The following is a 17998-nucleotide window of genomic DNA, read 5'->3' as shown; positions in this document are numbered from 1 at the left end:
TATCTATCTATCTATCTATCTATCTATCTATCTATCTATCTATCTATCTATCTATCTCATATCTATCTATCTATCTATCTATCTATCTATCTATCTATCTATCTATCTATCTATCTATCTATCTATCTATCTATCTATCTATCTATCTATCTATCTATCTATCTATCTATCTATCTATCTATCTCTATCTATCTATCTATATCATATCTATCTATCTAATATCTATCTCATATCTATCTATCTATCTATCTATCTATCTATCTATCTATCTATCTATCTATCTATCTATCTATCTATCTATCTATCTATCTATCTATCTATCTATCTATCTATCTCATATCTATCTATCTATCTATCTATCTATCTATCTATCTATCTATCTATCTATCTATCTATCTATCTATCTATCTATCTATCTATCTATCTATCTATCTATCTATCTATCTATCTATCTATCTATCTATCTATCTCATATCTATCTATCTATCTATCTATCTCATATCTATCTATCTATCTATCTATCTATCTATCTATCTATCTATCTATCTATCTATCTATCTATCTATCTATCTATCTCATATCTATCTATCTATCTATCTATCTATCTATCTATCTATCTATCTATCTATCTATCTATCTATCTATCTCATATCTATCTATCTCATATCTATCTATCTATCTATCTATCTATCTATCTATCTATCTATCTATCTATCTATCTATCTATCTATCTATCTATCTATCTATCTATCTATCTATCTATCTATCTATCTATCTCTATCTATCTATCTATATCATATCTATCTATCTAATATCTATCTCATATCTATCTATCTATCTATCTATCTATCTATCTATCTATCTATCTATCTATCTATCTATCTATCTATCTATCTATCTCATATCTATCTATCTATCTATCTATCTATCTATCTATCTATCTATCTATCTATCTATCTATCTATCTCATATCTATCTATCTATCTATCTATCTATCTATCTATCTATCTATCTATCTATCTATCTATCTATCTATCTATCTCATATCTATCTCATATCTATCTATCTATCTATCTATCTATCTATCTATCTATCTATCTATCTATCTATCTATCTATCTATCTATCTATCTATCTATCTATCTATCTATCTATCTATCTATCTATCTATCTATCTCATATCTATCTATCTATCTATCTATCTATCTATCTATCTATCTATCTATCTATCTATCTATCTATCTATCTATCTATCTATCTATCTATCTATCTCATATCTATCTATCTATCTATCTCATATCTATCTATCTATCTATCTATCTATCTATCTATCTATCTATCTATCTATCTATCTATCTATCTATCTATCTATCTATCTATCTATCTATCTATCTATCTATCTATCTATCTATCTCATATCTATCTATCTATCTATCTATCTATCTATCTATCTATCTATCTATCTATCTATCTATCTATCTATCTATCTATCTATCTATCTATCTATCTATCTATCTATCTATCTATCTATCTATCTCATATCTATCTATCTATCTATCTATCTATCTATCTATCTATCTATCTATCTATCTATCTATCTATCTATCTATCTATCTCATATCTATCTATCTAATATCTATCTCATATCTATCTATCTAATATCTATCTCATATCTATCTATCTATCTATCTATCTATCTATCTATCTATCTATCTATCTATCTATCTATCTATCTATCTATCTATCTATCTATCTATCTATCTATCTATCTATCTATCTACCTATCTATCTATCTATCTATCTATCTATCTATCTATCTATCTATCTATCTATCTATCTATCTATCTATCTATCTATCTATCTATCTATCTATCTATCTATCTATCTATCTATCTATCTATCTATCTCATATCTATCTATCTAATATCTATCTCATATCTATCTCATATCTATCTATCTATCTATCTATCTATCTATCTATCTATCTATCTATCTATCTATCTATCTATCTCATATCTATCTATCTAATATCTATCTCATATCTATCTATCTAATATCTATCTCATATCTATCTATCTATCTATCTATCTATCTATCTATCTATCTATCTATCTATCTATCTATCTATCTATCTATCTATCTATCTATCTATCTATCTATCTATCTATCTATCTATCTATCTATCTCATATCTATCTATCTATCTCTATCTATCTATCTATCTATCTATCTATCTATCTATCTATCTATCTATCTATCTATCTATCTATCTATCTATCTATCTATCTATCTATCTATCTGTCTGTCTGTCTGTCTGTCTGTCTGTCTGTCTGTCTGTCTGTCTGTCTGTCTGTCTATCTATCTATCTATCTATCTATCTATCTATCTATCTATCTATCTATCTATCTATCTATCTATCTATCTATCTCATATCTATCTATCTATCTATCTATCTATCAATTCAATTCAATTCAATTCAATTCAATTCAAAGAAGCTTTATTGGCAGGACCAAATACATATTAGCATTGCCAAAGCAAGTAAGAAGTAAGGGAATGAGGGATAGGGACTGAGGGCTTGGGGATAGGGACATATCTAGGGTCTGGGTTATACAAGTCCATGGCATATCATGTCTCTCTCAGTTTATGGCATGCAGTGACATATTGTGCCGCTGTGCCCACTGTGGTTTCCTCTTCACCCAGCAGGATGTAGAGTTTCTCTTGCTCTTCCATGGAGCTGAAGTCCGGTAAGAGATCAGAGAGTCTCCTGAAGTGAGTGTCCCTTACTGCTGAGTATTTGGAGCAGTGTAGCAGGAAGTGGGCCTCATCCTCCACGGCCTCCTGGTCGCACTGTTGGCACAGTCGGCTCTCCCTGGGCTTGTAGGTCTGTCTGTGGCGCCCGGATTCGATGAGCAGGTTGTGGGCGCTCAGTCTGTAGCGGCTCAGGATCTGTCTGTCTCTGGGGTTTGGCAGTTTCTCCAGATATGGCGCCAGTTTATATTCCCGCTGTAGACTCCGGTATATTGTCAGTTTCTGGGATGTCTTTATGTCGTTCCTCCAGTCACTGATATATTCCTCTTGGCCTTTGTTTATTGTCTTCTTGATTTCGGCTTTTGTGAGGCCGCGCTGGGTGACATTTTCTTCAGGCCGGGTCAGGGTGAGATGTTCTGGGGGGCCTGGTTTACCTGGGACCCCTTGGTGTAACAGGGCTTTATGGTGATAGGAACTTTGCCTGCTGCTGTGTAGATGGGCCCAGAATGATAGCGCCCTCTTCTGGATTGTGAGGTGTAGTGGGAATCTGCCCAGTTCTGCCCGACAGGCACTATTTGAGGTGCTCCGATGGACTTGGAGAAGGTGTTTGCAGAATTCTAGGTGGAAGATTTCTGTTGGGCTGGAATCCCACCTTGACCAGTCTGGGTATGTGTCCGGACCCCAGACTTCACTGGCATACAGGAGGATTGGGGAGATGATGGAGTCAAAGATTTTCAGCCAGACCGTCACTGGTGGTTTGAGATGATAGAGTTTTCGTCTGATGGCATAGAAGGTTTTGCACGCCTTGTCTTTCAGAATCTCTATGGCTTGTTTAAAGCTTCCTGATTGGTTGATTTCTAGGCCCAGGTAAGTGTACCTGTCGGTCGCTGTGATTGTGGCGTTATTTAGTGTGAAGGTCGGGTGCCTGGGGGATTTTGAGTTTCTCTTCTGGAACACCATGATGTTGGTTTTCTTGGCATTGATGGGTAGTGCCCACGTGGAGCTGAATTTTTCTAGGATTTGCAGGTTGTCTTGGAGACCTTTCTCGGTTGGTGATAGTAACAGAAGGTCATCTGCATACAGCAGGAATTTCACCTGGGTGTCATGGAGGGCGAGACCTGGTGCTGAGGAGGATTCCAGAGCTGTGGCCAGTTCATTGATGTAGATGTTGAAGAGCGTTGGACTGAGGCTGCAGCCTTGTCTGACTCCTCGGCTCTGCTGGAAATCAGCCGTTCTTCTCCCGTTCACCTTCACGCTGCATCTGTTCTCTGTGTAGGAGCTTCTGATGACGTCATAGGTTTTACCTCCTATTCCGCTCTCCAGCAGTTTCAGGAATAGGCCCGGGTGCCACACTGAGTCAAAGGCCTTCTTAAAGTCCACAAAACAGGCGTAAATCTTCCCATGCTTTGTATTGTGGACGTGGCTCTTGATGAGGCTGCGCAGGGTGTAGATGTGGTCAGTGGTGCGGTGGTTTGGCATGAACCCAGCTTGGCTTTGGTGGAGGACATTGTGCTGGGAGAGGAAGCTGAGGATTCTCTTATTCAGGATGCTGCTGAACAGTTTCCCCAGGTTGCTGCTGACACATATCCCTCGGTAGTTGGCCGGGTCGTACCTGTCCCCACTCTTGTGGATTGGTGTTATAAGGCCTTGGTTCCAGATTTGCGGGAAGTAGCCGGCACTCAGCACTATATTAAATAGTTTGACTATTGCGGCCTGTATTTCTGGCGGGCTGTGTTTTATCATTTCTGGTGAGATTCTGTCTAGGCCGCTGGATTTTTTACACCTTATGTCTGAGGTTCTCTCTGTTACTTCTTGCAGTGTTATTGGTGTATCCAGGGGGTTTTGAGAATCTTTAAGTGTTTCCTCCATCGCCTTCAATTTTGATATTATTTGTTTTTGTTCTTGGCTTTGTTCTTCTTTCGGGATATCTTTGTAGAGGTCCCTGAAATATTGGAGCCAGATGTTGCCATTTTGAATATGAAGGTTGTTTTTCTTGCAATTTTTGCCCATGTGTTTCCATAATTCCCAGAACGAGTTGTCATGGAGGGCATCTTGGAGTTGGGTAAGTTTGGTGGAGATGTGCCTTTGTTTTTTCTTTCGGAGGATGGTCTTGTATTGCCTCTGTATGTTGCTGTAGGCCTCCTTCAGACCGGTGTTGTTTGGGTCTCGGTGCTTCTTATTTGAGGCATTTCTTAGGGTCTTCCGTACTTCTTTGCACTCACGGTCAAACCAACCGTTAGGATGTATTTCTTGTGGCCTCTTGTAGTCACATCTTTTCAGGTCAGACTTCTCTGCCATGGTATAGAATATATTATTGAGGTCATTTACGGCCTGATTGACCCCTCCTGGGCTTGTCTCATACACCTTGTTGTAGAGGTTGTGAAGCATCTCCTGCACTTCTGGTCTGTTCATTGTCTCTTTATATTTTATAGTTGACGTTTTGGACCATTTATAAGATGGGGGCAGGTTGAAGAGGCCGGTTTGATGTGGTTTTTGTGCAGATGGTTTGGTTGTGGATTTGATGTATAGAAGTAATTGGTTGTGATCTGACAGGTGCGTTTGTGGAGTGACTATGAGTGCGCCAATGTTTGCGGGGTCCATGTCCGTGATGGCATAGTCTACTACACTGCTGCCTACATGGGAGTTTAGTGTATACCTTCCTAAAGAGTCTCCCTTGGTGCGGCCATTCAGTATGTGGAGTCCTAAGCTTCGACATAGATTCAGTAGTTTTTTCCCGCTTTTGTTGACGGTGCTGTCATAGCTGTTTCTCTCTTTCTGTAGGGAGTTATGACAGTCGGCCTCTGCTCCAAAGATGAAGATATTTCCATCATTGGTCAGGTAGTCTTTATCTCTCCCCGTTCTTGCATTGAGGTCTCCGTAGATGAGAACGCTGCCCAGGGTCTGGAAATGGGCGGCTTCCCTTTGTATAATCTCAAAGCTGTCTGGGTTGGAGTACGGGGACTCTGGCGGTGCGATGTACGTTGCGCAGAGATACATGTCAGACTGAGAGGTGAGGATGGAGCTGCCTATTCTTATCCAGATGTGGCTGTCTCCTCGCTTCACGGCTTTGATCTGCTCATGGAGCTCCTCCTTGTACCAGACTAATATTCCTCCTGAACACCGACCCTGCTTGATGTGTTTATTTTTCAGGGCGGGGACAGAGATTTCCCTGTATCCAGTGGGCACCAGGGACTCATTCTCTGTCCTAGTCCATGTTTCCAGGAGGATTTGTATATCGATATTTTTCAGTCTTTGGATGAAGTCTGGATCGTTAATTTTGCATCCAAAGGCTGAGGCGTTGAGGCCTTGAATATTCCAGCTGCTGATTATAAAGGACGTCATTGTGTGTCCATATACCTTGTAATGAGCGGCGCTGTGTAGGACGGGCTGGAGATGTGACTGTTGGATGTGTTGTAGATGTTCTCGTGTATCTATCTGTCTGTCTGTCTGTCTGTCTGTCTGTCTATCTATCTATCTATCTATCTATCTATCTATCTATCTATCTATCTATCTATCTATCTATCTATCTATCTATCTATCTATCTATCTATCCATCACAACTCTCTTCCTTATGCCCCTCCATGGCTGCTGTACATATACACCAACAATTTGCAGAAAGAACATGGTGCACGTCTTTAACAGATTTGGCGTATTCTACAACTTTATATCATCAATTTGGGGCTGAACTGCAATACCAGACAAAGTCCACGGACAAGAGTGGCGCTGTTTCTGAACTATTTCCTTTTTAAATTAGAACCTAATGTAGCAAGGCAACAGTCCAGTCCGTTACAGCTATTAGGTGTATAGTCCTACGCCACAGGCACCGGGTGTGGGGTTATTACAGATCATATCTATCTATCTATCTATCTATCTATCTATCTATCTATCTATCTATCTATCTATCTATCTATCTATCTATCTATCTATCTATCTATCTCATATCTATCTATCTATCTATCTATCTATCTATCTATCTATCTATCTATCTATCTATCTATCTATCTATCTATCTATCTATCTATCTATCTCATATCTATCTCATATCTATCTATCTATCTATCTATCTATCTATCTATCTATCTATCTATCTATCTATCTATCTATCTATCTATCTATCTATCTATCTATCTATCTATCTATCTCATATCTATCTATCTATCTATCTATCTATCTATCTATCTATCTATCTATCTATCTATCTATCTATCTATCTATCTATCTATCTATCTATCTATCTATCTATCTATCTATCTCATATCTATCTATCTATCTATCTCATATCTATCTATCTATCTATCTCATATCTATCTATCTATCTATCTATCTATCTATCTATCTATCTATCTATCTATCTATCTATCTATCTATCTATCTATCTATCTATCTATCTATCTATCTATCTATCTATCTATCTATCTCATATCTATCTATCTATCTATCTATCTATCTATCTATCTATCTATCTATCTATCTATCTATCTATCTATCTATCTATCTATCTATCTATCTATCTATCTATCTATCTATCTCATATCTATCTATCTATCTATCTATCTATCTATCTATCTATCTATCTATCTATCTATCTATCTATCTATCTATCTATCTATCTATCTATCTCATATCTATCTATCTATCTATCTATCTATCTATCTATCTATCTATCTATCTATCTATCTATCTATCTATCTATCTATCTCATATCTATCTATCTATCTATCTATCTATCTATCTATCTATCTATCTATCTATCTATCTATCTATCTATCTATCTATCTCATATCTATCTATCTATCTATCTATCTATCTATCTATCTATCTATCTATCTATCTATCTATCTATCTATCTATCTATCTATCTATCTCATATCTATCTATCTATCTATCTATCTATCTATCTATCTATCTATCTATCTATCTATCTATCTATCTCATATCTATCTATCTCATATCTATCTATCTATCTATCTATCTATCTATCTATCTATCTATCTATCTATCTATCTATCTATCTATCTATCTATCTATCTATCTATCTCATATCTATCTATCTATCTATCTATCTATCTATCTATCTATCTATCTATCTATCTATCTATCTATCTATCTATCTATCTATCTATCTATCTATCTATCTATCTCATATCTATCTATCTATCTATCTATCTATCTATCTATCTATCTATCTATCTATCTATCTATCTATCTATCTATCTATCTATCTATCTATCTATCTATCTCATATCTATCTCATATCTATCTATCTAATATCTATCTCATATCTATCTATCTATCTATCTATCTATCTATCTATCTACCTATCTATCTATCTATCTATCTATCTATCTATCTATCTATCTATCTATCTATCTATCTATCTATCTATCTATCTCATATCTATCTATCTAATATCTATCTCATATCTATCTCATATCTATCTATCTATCTATCTATCTATCTATCTATCTATCTATCTATCTATCTATCTATCTATCTATCTATCTATCTATCTATCTATCTATCTATCTATCTATCTATCTCATATCTATCTATCTAATATCTATCTCATATCTATCTATCTAATATCTATCTCATATCTATCTATCTATCTATCTATCTATCTATCTATCTATCTATCTATCTATCTATCTATCTATCTATCTATCTATCTCATATCTATCTATCTAATATCTATCTCATATCTATCTATCTAATATCTATCTCATATCTATCTATCTAATATCTATCTCATATCTATCTCATATCTATCTATCTATCTATCTATCTATCTATCTATCTATCTATCTATCTATCTATCTATCTATCTATCTATCTATCTATCTATCTATCTGTCTGTCTGTCTGTCTGTCTGTCTGTCTGTCTGTCTGTCTGTCTGTCTGTCTGTCTGTCTATCTATCTATCTATCTATCTATCTATCTATCTATCTATCTATCTATCTATCTATCTATCTATCTATCTATCTATCTATCTCATATCTATCTATCTATCTATCTGTCTGTCTGTCTGTCTGTCTGTCTGTCTGTCTGTCTATCTATCTATCTATCTATCTATCTATCTATCTATCTATCTATCTATCTATCTATCTATCTATCTATCTATCTATCTATCTATCTATCCATCACAACTCTCTTCCTTATGCCCCTCCATGGCTGCTGTACATATACACCAACAATTTGCAGAAAGAACATGGTGCACGTCTTTAACAGATTTGGCGTATTCTACAACTTTATATCATCAATTTGGGGCTGAACTGCAATACCAGACAAAGTCCACGGACAAGAGTGGCGCTGTTTCTGAACTATTTCCTTTTTAAATTAGAACCTAATGTAGCAAGGCAACAGTCCAGTCCGTTACAGCTATTAGGTGTATAGTCCTACGCCACAGGCACCGGGTGTGGGGTTATTACAGATCATATCTATCTATCTATCTATCTATCTATCTATCTATCTATCTATCTATCTATCTATCTATCTATCTATCTATCTATCTATCTATCTATCTATCTATCTATCTCATATCTATCTATCTATCTATCTATCTATCTATCTATCTATCTATCTATCTATCTATCTATCTATCTATCTATCTCATATCTATCTCATATCTATCTATCTATCTATCTATCTATCTATCTATCTATCTATCTATCTATCTATCTATCTATCTATCTATCTATCTATCTATCTATCTATCTATCTATCTATCTCATATCTATCTATCTATCTATCTATCTATCTATCTATCTATCTATCTATCTATCTATCTATCTATCTATCTATCTATCTATCTATCTCATATCTATCTATCTATCTATCTATCTCATATCTATCTATCTATCTATCTCATATCTATCTATCTATCTATCTATCTATCTATCTATCTATCTATCTATCTATCTATCTATCTATCTATCTATCTATCTATCTATCTATCTATCTATCTATCTATCTATCTATCTATCTATCTATCTCATATCTATCTATCTATCTATCTATCTATCTATCTATCTATCTATCTATCTATCTATCTATCTATCTATCTATCTATCTATCTATCTATCTATCTATCTCATATCTATCTATCTATCTATCTATCTATCTATCTATCTATCTATCTATCTATCTATCTATCTATCTATCTATCTATCTATCTATCTATCTATCTATCTCATATCTATCTATCTATCTATCTATCTATCTATCTATCTATCTATCTATCTATCTATCTATCTATCTATCTATCTATCTATCTATCTATCTATCTATCTCATATCTATCTATCTATCTATCTATCTATCTATCTATCTATCTATCTATCTATCTATCTATCTATCTATCTATCTATCTATCTATCTATCTATCTCATATCTATCTATCTATCTATCTATCTATCTATCTATCTATCTATCTATCTATCTATCTATCTATCTATCTATCTATCTATCTATCTATCTATCTATCTATCTATCTATCTATCTATCTATCTATCTCATATCTATCTATCTATCTATCTATCTATCTATCTATCTATCTATCTATCTATCTATCTATCTATCTATCTATCTATCTATCTATCTATCTATCTATCTCATATCTATCTATCTCATATCTATCTATCTATCTATCTATCTATCTATCTATCTATCTATCTATCTATCTATCTATCTATCTATCTATCTATCTATCTATCTATCTCATATCTATCTATCTATCTATCTATCTATCTATCTATCTATCTATCTATCTATCTATCTATCTATCTATCTATCTATCTATCTATCTATCTATCTATCTCATATCTATCTATCTATCTATCTATCTATCTATCTATCTATCTATCTATCTATCTATCTATCTATCTATCTATCTATCTATCTATCTATCTATCTATCTCATATCTATCTCATATCTATCTATCTAATATCTATCTCATATCTATCTATCTATCTATCTATCTATCTATCTATCTATCTATCTATCTACCTATCTATCTATCTATCTATCTATCTATCTATCTATCTATCTATCTATCTATCTATCTATCTATCTATCTATCTATCTATCTATCTCATATCTATCTATCTAATATCTATCTCATATCTATCTCATATCTATCTATCTATCTATCTATCTATCTATCTATCTATCTATCTATCTATCTATCTATCTATCTATCTATCTATCTATCTATCTATCTCATATCTATCTATCTAATATCTATCTCATATCTATCTATCTAATATCTATCTCATATCTATCTATCTATCTATCTATCTATCTATCTATCTATCTATCTATCTATCTATCTATCTATCTATCTATCTATCTATCTATCTATCTATCTATCTATCTATCTCATATCTATCTATCTAATATCTATCTCATATCTATCTATCTAATATCTATCTCATATCTATCTATCTAATATCTATCTCATATCTATCTCATATCTATCTATCTATCTATCTATCTATCTATCTATCTATCTATCTATCTATCTATCTATCTATCTATCTATCTGTCTGTCTGTCTGTCTGTCTGTCTGTCTGTCTGTCTGTCTGTCTGTCTATCTATCTATCTATCTATCTATCTATCTATCTATCTATCTATCTATCTATCTATCTATCTATCTATCTATCTATCTATCTCATATCTATCCATCTATCTATCTGTCTGTCTGTCTGTCTGTCTGTCTGTCTGTCTGTCTGTCTATCTATCTATCTATCTATCTATCTATCTATCTATCTATCTATCTATCCATCACAACTCTCTTCCTTATGCCCCTCCATGGCTGCTGTACATATACACCAACAATTTGCAGAAAGAACATGGTGCACGTCTTTAACAGATTTGGCGTATTCTACAACTTTATATCATCAATTTGGGGCTGAACTGCAATACCAGACAAAGTCCACGGACAAGAGTGGCGCTGTTTCTGAACTATTTCCTTTTTAAATTAGAACCTAATGTAGCAAGGCAACAGTCCAGTCCGTTACAGCTATTAGGTGTATAGTCCTACGCCACAGGCACCGGGTGTGGGGTTATTACAGATCATATCTATCTATCTATCTATCTATCTATCTATCTATCTATCTATCTATCTATCTATCTATCTATCTATCTATCTATCTATCTATCTATCTATCTCATATCTATCTATCTATCTATCTATCTATCTATCTATCTATCTATCTATCTATCTATCTATCTATCTATCTCATATCTATCTCATATCTATCTCATATCTATCTATCTATCTATCTATCTATCTATCTATCTATCTATCTATCTATCTATCTATCTATCTATCTATCTATCTATCTATCTATCTATCTATCTATCTATCTATCTCATATCTATCTATCTATCTATCTATCTATCTATCTATCTATCTATCTATCTATCTATCTATCTATCTATCTATCTATCTATCTATCTATCTATCTATCTATCTATCTATCTATCTATCTATCTATCTATCTATCTATCTCATATCTATCTATCTATCTATCTCATATCTATCTATCTATCTATCTATCTATCTATCTAATATCTATCTCATATCTATCTCATATCTATCTATCTATCTATCTATCTATCTATCTATCTATCTATCTATCTATCTATCTATCTATCTATCTATCTATCTATCTATCTATCTCATATCTATCTATCTAATATCTATCTCATATCTATCTATCTAATATCTATCTCATATCTATCTATCTATCTATCTATCTATCTATCTATCTATCTATCTATCTATCTATCTATCTATCTATCTATCTATCTATCTATCTATCTATCTATCTATCTATCTATCTATCTATCTATCTATCTATCTATCTCATATCTATCTATCTATATCTATCTATCTATCTATCTATCTATCTATCTATCTATCTATCTATCTATCTATCTATCTATCTATCTATCTATCTATCTATCTATCTATCTATCTATCTATCTATCTATCTATCTATCTATCTATCTATCTATATCTATCTCATATCTATCTATCTAATATCTATCTCATATCTCTAATATCTATCTCATATCTATCTATCTAATATCTATCTCATATCTATCTCATATCTATCTATCTATCTATCTATCTATCTATCTATCTATCTATCTATCTATCTATCTATCTATCTATCTATCTATCTGTCTGTCTGTCTGTCTGTCTGTCTGTCTGTCTGTCTGTCTGTCTATCTATCTATCTATCTATCTATCTATCTATCTATCTATCTATCTATCTATCTATCTCATATCTATCTATCTATCTATCTATCTATCTGTCTGTCTGTCTGTCTGTCTGTCTGTCTGTCTATCTATCTATCTATCTATCTATCTATCTATCTATCTATCTATCTATCTATCTATCTATCTATCTATCTATCTATCCATCACAACTCTCTTCCTTATGCCCCTCCATGGCTGCTGTACATATACACCAACAATTTGCAGAAAGAACATGGTGCACGTCTTTAACAGATTTGGCGTATTCTACAACTTTATATCATCAATTTGGGGCTGAACTGCAATACCAGACAAAGTCCACGGACAAGAGTGGCGCTGTTTCTGAACTATTTCCTTTTTAAATTAGAACCTAATGTAGCAAGGCAACAGTCCAGTCCGTTACAGCTATTAGGTGTATAGTCCTACGCCACAGGCACCGGGTGTGGGGTTATTACAGATGAAACATATGTTCTTAAAGTATTTCACCGGTACAGAAAACGCGCATAATTTTGCAATGCAATGTTTCTACCAATGTAGCACATTACTGGTGTCATTTGAAATGTGAGACAAGGGTCCCTATACATTCATCATCATCATCATCATCGTCCTCATCGCTTATTGAATGTATTTGATGGGAATGACATGTTAGATTACATTACTGCAGCATTGTATGGCACTCGCAGGGTTCAGTGAGGTTGTTACATGCCTGAGGTTCATGTGGTTATCACACAATTATCTAGAAGCTATTTTTGTATTCCGCGGTGAACTCCAGTTATCATGTTACCAATACGACTTATTTACTCTGCTCTTTGTGGTTTCATTGAAATATTTTTAGTGGATGATATCAATATAATAGAAGAAAGAATGTGTTTACATTGAAGGGAATTATTACCCAAATATTATGTATCCTATCTATCTATCTATCTATCTATCTATCTATCTATCTATCTATCTATCTATCTATCTATCTATCTATCTATCTATCTATCTATCTATCTATCTATCTATCTATCTATCTCCGGCTCCAGGTTTATGTGGACCCTTGGGCGACACAGACTTAGTGGGCCCCTTTGCTGGGAAACTAACGGCGGTAGTAAAATGCCAAAAATCATCACTTTATGCCCCCATATAAGAGTTAGGCCCCCAGTTTGTACCCCAATAAATTTAGCATACCTCCCAACTTTTGAATTCGGAAAAGAGGGACATTTTTAAGCCACGCCCCTAACCGCGCCCAATATCCTGCATCATCACATCAAATCACGGCCAGATCCTTCTGCAAATAACGCGCACACATTCTCACTGCGGATCTCTAGACTGTCTGGATATCACAGATATTATGGATCAGGTTATGTCGTCTTTATGTTACTTTTCCTAACTTGGGTATAACATTTCCTCATCACGGCGGCGGCAGCTGCAGGACAAACCAAAAGGCTGAGAACAATGAAAGTCAAGAGGGAGACCCAGTGGTGGATGACTTTTCAATTGACAGGTAGCAGAGTTACATGATCAGGGGACTGTAGAGTGCGTACACTCCTACCGGGGGGGGGGAAGTGGCTTCACCTACTCACCTTCCCCATTAATGGCCATACCTTTTCCCAAACCCCCTGTCCCTCTAATAAGACTCAGACACTTGGGTTGGATAAATTTGGCCACAGCAGCCATTTTATTTACAAACAAACATCAAGAACAACAATTTACAAATAATAATAACAATGGAAGGGGAGTCCTTGGAGCTATAAAAGTCTGTCACGAAACAGCCCACCTGCATAGTATTTTACTCCCAGCCGTCACCCTACTGGCTCAGGGGCACCGTTATACCTGCAGTTGGCTGACCTCAACCGCAACCACTCCCCGGGACACCACCCAGCGGGAGCCCAAATTGACCACTCCCCGGGACACCACCCAGCGGGAGCCCTAATTGACCACTCCTCGGGACACCACCCAGCAGGAGCCCAAATTGAGCAGACTACCAACCATAATAAATTGGGGAGGGACCATACCCCCTATGAATCCCCCCCCCCACAGTAATTTACCACCAACTCCAAGGACCCCCAATCCGCCACACGAACATACTTAGACACCTTTAAGTATGCGAGCCCCCACCCAACGAGAGGGCCCTTTCGATACCTTCCTGCAGGCGCAGAGTCCACAGGTCGATCCCCACGGCCGTCAGGTGCACACCATCACCTAGCCAATAATTACCCTGGCCATCCTCGAAGTCATAATGACGCACGAAGACCCCCCCATTTCTCACCACGAAACCCGAAACTGCCCGATTAACCTTAACCCTGGCTTTATTCAACCGCTGCACCGATCTAGCATGCCGCCAAACCTTCCGCGGGACAATCTCTGACCACACCACCTTAATAGCCGGGAAAACGGACCATAACCTGAGTAGATCGTATTTTATATCCCTGATCAATTCCCGAAAAGGACGACTACCCAAATCGTTACCCCCGACATGTAACACCAAGACATCCGGGGCCCTGTCCATCAGCGCAAACCGATGCACGTCCGGCAACACCCGACTCCACAGCATCCCCCTACTCCCCAGCCACCGCACGACTACATCCTCCCGCCGAAAACCCAACTGCCGCCCGTCTGGACGAACATCCGCCCGCTCCGCCCCCCAATGAACGTAGGAATGCCCGACGATCCACACCAATCGGCCCGCGGGTCCTGAAAAATAAAACCACTGATTAACAAAACGAGTAAGGATGCAAGCGAAACATGGAGGAGGAGAGAAAAACGATGAGGGGAGCCGGAGGGAGTGTAGAGAAGGAGGGATTACGACTGGACTATCATATAAACTGAGGGCGCACATACAGCTGGAAGCGGCGGGAATCCCATCGACCTATCTGCTTTACCACTTCCTCACCCAACCCCCATGCCACCGCCTCCGTCGCTGCCCCAATCCGAAAAGAATGGGGGGAAAACAACGCCTCCTCCAGTCCCAACTTCCGCAGACACCTACGAAAAACCCACGTAAACTGATACCGGGACATAAAGGACCCATCCTCATGACACAACAACTGTCCCCTACGCACCGTTGAGACCTCTCTGAACCCCGCAAAGCAGGCGACCGGGCACATCCTGACCCCCTTGGCCACCCCCAACACCACTCTCTTACCCCGACCCCCTTGATCCGTCTTAGACCGCCGGATCCAGAATTCCACACTCCGATCCGTTACCAACACATCTTCCATTCTCAACCCCCCAGGTCTCCTTGTGCTGGGAGCCACCAGCTCCCCGACCCTCAGGGCCCCAAAAAATGCCCACGAGAATGCCAACCTATACAGGGTCACCTCGTAGCTGGAAAAACAAATGTCACACAACACCCCCCACAACTGTTCCAACAACATAAACGACACAGGGCGCCGCCGATCCGGCAACATCCTCCCTCTCCTGTACCCCCTCAGGGCCTGGCCAACCAAAAAACTTTTTGTAACATCCGTGTACCCCCGGACCTTAAAACCAAAAGCCAGGGCTGCCACAAAACGATTCACCTTGGACACTGACCAGCCCGCGATAGAGACTTGCCCCAGAAAAACTAACAACGCCACCACCCGATCCTCATCCGTCACTACACCCTCCAGAACTGCCAACCAACTGTCCCACTCCCGCCACGCCGAATCATAAGCAGCCCAAGTACCCTGCGCAAGCGAAGCCTGAATCAAACCTCCTGCGGCTCGTAACCCAGCCCCCACAACCATTCCGGGCAAGCGATCCCGTCGTCCTCCGCGTCCGGAGCCACCATCCTGAACCGCTCCCACTGCAAGCGAGAAAGAGAATCTGCGATGTCATTTTTGATCCCTGGCACATGAACCGCCACAACCCAAGCGTTCAAAGACAAGCAACGTAAAACAAGGTGCCTCAAAAGCCGGACGACCGGGGGGGGATGACGCTGACACGTTGTTAATGGCCCCCACTACGCCCAAGTTGTCACAATGGAACCGTACCTTGCTGTCCCGAAACCTCTCACTCCAAATTTCCACCGCCACTACTATGGGAAACAGCTCTAGGAATGCCAGGTTCTTCACCAAACCCAACTCCGCCCATTCCTCAGGCCACCGCGCCGCGCACCACTGACCCTTGCAGTAAGCCCCAAATCCCACGCCCCCCGCAGCATCTGTAAACAGCTCCCAATCCACGCTGTCAACCACCGGGGCCATGATCAAGGACCTCCCATTATAACGATGCAAAAACTCAAACCAAACTGCCAAATCTGCCCTCAGCGTCTGTGTCAGACGAATGAAATGATGAGGGGCTGTCACCCCAGCCGTCGCTCCCGACAGCCGCCTGCTGAAAATCCGGCCCATGGGCATAATCCTGCAAGCAAAGTTAAGCTTACCCAATAATGACTGTAAAGCACGTAACGTGATCTTACGCAAATGTCTAGCCCGGTCCACCTCCGCCCGTAACGCTACCAATTTATCTTCCGGGAGCCGACACTCCATCCTCAAAGAATCAATGGTGATTCCTAAAAAGACCAGACAGGAGCTAGGTCCCTCCGTTTTGTCCTGGGCCAAAGGCACACCGAACCTCTTTGCCACCCACTCTATCGTGTTCAACAACGTAGCACAAACCGAAGACCCGCCTGGACCAACACACAGGAAATCATCCAAGTAATGTATGACCGATGAGACCCCCGCAACCTCACAAACCACCCACTCCAGGAAAGAACTAAAAGCCTCAAAATAGGCACAGGAAATAGAACACCCTATAGGGAGGCAGCGATCCACAAAATAAGCCCCGTCCCAATAACATCCTAACAGCCGTATGCTGTCAGGATGCACAGGGAGGAGGCGAAAGGCCGACTCAATATCCGTTTTTGCCATTAATGCACCCACACCATAGCGGCGCACCCACGCAACTGCCGCATCAAACGACGTGTAAGCCACCGAGCAAAGTTCCGGAGAAATCCCATCATTAACCGATCGCCCCCTCGGGTAAGATAAATGATGTATGAGCCTAAACTTATTCGGCTCCT

Source organism: Rhinoderma darwinii, chromosome 2 (genome assembly GCF_050947455.1).
Source record: "Rhinoderma darwinii isolate aRhiDar2 chromosome 2, aRhiDar2.hap1, whole genome shotgun sequence".
NCBI lineage: Eukaryota > Metazoa > Chordata > Amphibia > Anura > Rhinodermatidae > Rhinoderma > Rhinoderma darwinii.
This window is presented reverse-complemented; position numbering follows the sequence as displayed.